A 6,127-nucleotide genomic window follows, 5' to 3' on the forward strand; every position below is an offset into this window, starting at 1 on the left:
TACCTCAACCTCTGTGATTTCCTCCAGGTCAAAAACGGGGTGTGTATCCACAGTCGGGCTAGGTGAGACCTCAGATGGCGGGAAGAGCTTTGTAATGTCCAAAGCACTATTTATATATACTGCAGGGTCTTTTATCAGGGCATCATTGATTTTTTATTCTAGAACATTATTTTCCTGTTTGGTATGTTTACCTAATAGTTGATTTAAGATTTGCCAAACTTTTTTACAGTTACCTTTCGCACCTTCAATTATATTGATGAAAAAGTTAGCTTTGGCCTGTCTTATTGTTGTGTCACTTTGTTACGAGCATGAGTGAATTTCTGTCTATCGGTGGATAGTCCGGATTTCAAGCTCTACTTTAATAGTTGGTCACTAGATTTTATTAGATTCCTGCATTGTTAATTCAGCCAGGGAAGATGATGTTCCTTCCTATCCCTAAGGCACCCTCTCCTTGAGAAGGAAGACATTGTGTCATTCATTTTAGATATAAACAGATCACTGTTTTTACCAATATCTTCAGAGGACAGAGTCAATCAATCATTTTCACTGCATCCATAAAACGTTGTTGTACATTTTTGGGGATGAAGCAAGAACCGAAGGCAGGGGTTTTAGGTGTGGCCATGAACCTTTTTTTTATGAGTTTCCTGGTAAAAAGTATAAGATTATGGTCGGAAAGACCAGTCAGTAAGTTGTAGGTTTAAACTATTCTGTCAGCTTTGTTTGTAAATAATAGATCTATAATAGTCTTGGAGGTTTTGGTTATTCTAGTCGGTTGATCCATTAGTTGTATTAAGTTGTGTTTATCCGTGATTCGTTTTAAGTTCTTTCTATTTTGTCTGTCATTCCAGTTTATGTTAAAGTCTCCTAAAATAATTAGCTCTGTGTTGGAGTCACAGGAATTCAGCATGAGTTTTACCTGATCATAGAAATCCACAAAAGCGGTGGGTTGTCGATATAGGCAAATTATGGTGAGGGACATTTCCCCAGAAAGTATGATTTCCACACCAACAATCAAACTCAATATTAGCTGGGAGTGCAATCTCCCTACAAGTAATGGTATTCCTCACATAAAGCAACACACCCCCTCCTTTTCCACAACAGAGTCATAAAATGTCTGAAGGAGTGCCCCTTACACCCAGAAAGACCTCAGTCTCCTCAGCAGAAAGAGTCTGCTCTGTCCCTTCTTGTACAGAGCAGCAGAATTTTCAGTCCAGTTTATTGTTCAGATGAACACCCGGGTATTTGTAGGATTTCACAATCTCAATGTCCACTCCCTGGATTGTCACTGGTGTGGGGGGTGTTGGCGAAATATGTTCCTCGGCCCATATCTGGGTGTGACCCTAGATAACAACCTGTCCTTCACTGCAAACATCGCTGCTACAACCCGTTGCTGCAGATACACGCTTTACAACATCAGGAAGATACGTCCCCAGCTGACTCAGAAAGCGACTCAGGTTCTGGTCCAGGCTCTCGTCATCTCACGCCTAGACTACTGCAACTCCCTCCTGGCTGGTCTACCTGCATGTGCCATCCGACCTCTGCAGCTCATCCAGAATGCAGCGGCTCGTCTGGTCTTCAACCTTCCTAAATTCTCCCACACCACTCCGCTCCTCCGCTCCCTTCACTGGCTTCCGGTAACTGCTAGAATCCACTTCAAGACACTGGTACTTGCTTACCATGCTGCGAATGGATCTGGCCCTTCCTACATCCAGGACATGGTTAAACCGTACACCCCAGCGCGTGCACTACGCTCTGCATCAGCCAAACGACTCGCTGCGCCCGCACTGCGAGGGGGACCCAAGTTCCCAACGGCGAAAACACTTGGGTTTGCTGTCCTGGCTCCAAGATGGTGGAATGAGCTCCCCATTGACATCAGGACGGCAGATAGCTTGCACATCTTCCGGCGCAAACTGAAAACTCATCTCTTTCGACTCCACTTCGAGCATTAGAACTATTAACGAAGCACTTTTATACTAATAAAGGACTGGCTTACCTAAAGCCAGTTGAGTAGCACTTGAAATGTTTGGCTCTATGAAACCTGATGTACTTATATGATTCTGTTTTCTTAAGGTTGTGTCTTCCTGGTCGAATGTACTTATTGTAAGTCGCTTTGGACAAAAGCATCAGCTAAATGCAATGTAATGTAATGTAAAAAAAAATGTAATAACTTTCACCCAGTTTATCAGTTTGATCTCACTGAGCACAGGCCTGCAACCTTGGGCTGCTGTGCTCTCAACGTTTTGTCTCCCTGTTCCTGCCTGTTGGCTTCAGCTGATAGCAGAGATGGAGTACTCGAGTCCTGGACTCGGACTCGACTCGAGTGCCGATTTCTGTGACTCGTGACTTGACTCTGATTGATGCAGACTCGAACTCGGACTTGTGAATTCTCGCGCACGATGACTCGGACTCGACTTGTACATTGACGCTCCGACTTCGACTCGGATTTGAGCAAGTTTTGTCTCGAGTCAGATGTACTCCGTCCTGGCGTGTGCACCTGCGAGGCGAGTTCACATAGTGAGCCCCGCTATAGAGAGCCGAAGTCCCTCCCTTTCCGGTGGACCACCATGGGACCTTATTTCGGAAAACATATGTATTGAAGTTAATGGCGAGAGAGAAATTATCTTTTGATCCCGTTTGAATTGTGCCATGAATTACACATATGATGTTTGTCAATTTAAAAGATAGTTTTGCAAATGTCTCTGTTTTGTACAGTAGTGTACAATACAGACACACATACAATACTAAATAAAGTGCATCAATTGGACATGAAGCAGGCAGGCTACAATAAAGCACTTTACAAGGGAGGAACAGTGTTTCACATGTCGGAATAAGTGTATTGTATATGTCTCTGTAGTGTACAGTAGTGTACACTACAGAGACATATACAATACTAAATAAAGTGCATTAGTTGGACATTAAGCACTTTAATTTGTATGTACATGTATGTGTATTGTACAATACACATACATGTACATACAAATTAAAGTACATCAATTGGACATGAACCTGGCTACAATAAAGCACTTGACAAGGCAGGAATAGTGCATCAAAGGACGGACTAAAGACCTCCAGTATGTCTCCCTAACATGTGCACTTAGGTTATATCCATCATCCAGGAAAGAGAACGGGAAATACCTATATTTGGCCAACACATTCTCACTCCCAACTCGGCCTATGTTGACGTTATGTCAGGATCCCTTGGCGTCACTATCAAACGCAGTGGGGGGCCCTTTACCGTAAATATTCAACTATCAGGGAGTCCAATTGACTTGCATAGAGCTCCCTGAACGTTGTTAATAGACAAGTTGGGATTGTGGAGAAATGCTCTCCGCAGATCCATTCTCAAAATGTGACTCTGAACCTTGACAAGTGCATGTTTCAAGGCTTGTCAATTAACAACAGGAGGGGTCACAGACATAAGACCAGCTGTTAAATAAAGCTCTTCTGACCTTAGCTGTCATGTGGGTATATTAATGCTGCCCATTATGGACACAAGCAATTTTCACCCATTTATTAATTATATGTTTTAAATTTGAGTGTTTCCTATCCCCAAAACCTCCAGGGGTGTTTAATACTGGCAAATACAGTTTAATACTGGCAACTTCTTATTGTGGGAAATACGAAAACGTCTTTTAAAACTACAATTCCCAGTAGAGACGTGCCATAGAACATGTTGCGAAACACAATAGCCAGCATGTGTAGTTCTGGGGACGGGGTGGGGGAGGGGGTGGACCCGTTCAAATCCAGTTTTGGATAGTCTGTAGTGGTTCCATCCCATTTCAAAGTGCTGTTTGACGCTCGGCGTAACCCTCGGCGCACTGCCACTCAAACATCCATTGAGGACTAATTGTCACGATCTGTCTGTGTTGTGTTTTGTCTTGTCTAGATCTGTCTTTGGTTTCCCGTCTGTGTGTGTTCCCTCCTACCTGTTTTCTTGATTGTGTTCACCTGGTGCCCCTGTGTTTTCTCCTCCCTCCTCATCTGTCTCTTGTTTCCTTGATTAGTCCTGTGTGTATTTAAGTTCTGTTTTTGCTGTCTGTCATTGTTGGTTCCTCCTTTGTCTGTGACTGTGTTCACAGGGTACTGGGTAGTGTTCTGTTTCGTCACCTAAAACCTTGAAATAAAGGTATTTTTTCTGTTCAATCTGCATTTGGGTCCTGCCTGCTTCACTCACCCTAAAAGAAGGAACCAACCAAGGATGGGCCCAGCAGATCCATTTGAGCTGGAATTTTTTTTTTGTTGGAAGTTTTTCCTTTTCTTTGGCTGGCTGCTCTGATAGGTGGAGGGGACCGTCCGGTGTTCAGCAGCGAGAGGCTGCTCTGGCAGAGGCGCACCAGATGGCTATTGAGAAACCATGCTTAGTTAAGTTCTTACCTAGCTGGATTTTGGACTTCCTCTCGGTGTGTGATTCCCGGCCTGCTAGCCCCAGGCGTGCTGTTCCCCTTCCCAAGTCCCTTCTTTAGTCCCTTCACTAGTCCCTTCTCTTGTCCCTTCACTAGTCCCCTCTCCAGTCCCTACTCTAGTCCCTACTCTAGTCCCAACTCCAGTCCCTTCTCTAGTCCCAACTCAAGTCCCAACTCATGTCCCAACTCTAGTCCCTACTCTAGTCCCATCTCAAGTCCCTTCTCGAGTCCCCTCTCCAGTTTCCTCTCAAGTCCCCTCTCGAGTCCCCTCTCGAGTCACCTCTCAAGTCTCCTCTCGTGTTCCCTCTCGAGTTTCCTCTCAAGTCACCTCTCGAGTCCCCTCTCGAGTCCCTACCCAATGTCCTGGTCCGTTGGAGGTTCCGCTGGGGGTCCTGCCAACTCCATGTCCTGTCCCGTTGGGGGTCCCGCTGACTACTCTTCTGCCGGGGGTCCTGCCAACTCCTTGTCCTCTTCCGTGGGGGATCCTGCTGACACCTGTCCCGTTGGGGGTCCCGCCGACTACTCTTCTGCCGGGGGTCCTGCCAACTCTATGTCCTGTCCCATTGGGGGTCCCGCCGACTACTCTTCTGCCGGGGGTCCTGCCAATCCTACCTGTTTTCTTGATTGTGTTCACTTGGTGCCCCTGTGTTTTCTCCTCCCTCCTCACCTGTCTCTTGTTTCCTTGATTAGTCCTGTGTGTATTTAAGTTCTGTTTTTTCTGTCTGTAATTGTTGGTTCCTCGTTTGTCTGTGACTGTGTTCACAGGGTAGTGTTCTGTTTCGTCACCTAAAACCTTGAAATAAAGGTCTTTTTTCTGTTCAATCTGCATTTGGGTCCTGCCTGCTTCACCCACACTAATCACGGGATTTGTCAAGCAAAGCGGAGAGAATACTTACTTCCGGGTGTAAAATTCTCTAAAACAACTACTATGAGCTGCTCCGACTGTCGGCAACAAAAGTCCTTCATTATACAATTAAAAACAATAAGTGTGGCTTGATATTGAGTAAGAAAAAGGTTGATAAACGCTTTGAGAATGGATCTGCGGAGAGCATTTCTCCGCGATCTCAACTCGTTTACTACATATGTCCAGGGAGCTCTATAGAAGTCTATGGACATCCCCGAAAGACACAATTAACCTTGTGTTTATTTGTTTGATTGTATAATGTCTGACTTTTGGAGTCCGTCAGGACCGACAGTAGGAGCAGCTCATTCGAACACAGGAAGCTGTATTTTCAAAACTCCCGAAATTCGACGCTAAAGGGCCCCCCCTTGCGTTGGAAAGTGACGACAGGGACCCTGACATAATGTCAACATAGGCCGAGTTGGGAGTGAGAATGTGTTGATTTGGCCGCTCCAAGACCCCCCAAAGGACGGACTAAAGACCTCCAGCATGTGTCCCTAACATGTGCACTTCCATAACCTTGCACGCCGTGAGTGCCCGGGGACCCGCACTTAAGCACTCCCCCAGTACTTAATTCAATTGAATACCAAAAGTGAATGTTTAAATTGGTGTTTTCTTTCATAAGGTAATTGTACTTACTGGAACCAGTTAATTATGATTAGTAAATTAAAAAAAAATATGCTAATGAACTCTCTTGTTACTCATTTAGCTCTAGATTTCGAACCAACCTTTTTTTTATTTCAAAGAAAAAGATTGCTGTATAATTAACTGTGGATATTTATGGCCACAACCTATAATCCTGAACATTTGTGGGACCCCTTTA

This window comes from Gymnodraco acuticeps, unplaced genomic scaffold, assembly GCF_902827175.1.
Source record: "Gymnodraco acuticeps unplaced genomic scaffold, fGymAcu1.1, whole genome shotgun sequence".
In the NCBI taxonomy this organism is placed as follows: Eukaryota; Metazoa; Chordata; class Actinopteri; order Perciformes; family Bathydraconidae; genus Gymnodraco; species Gymnodraco acuticeps.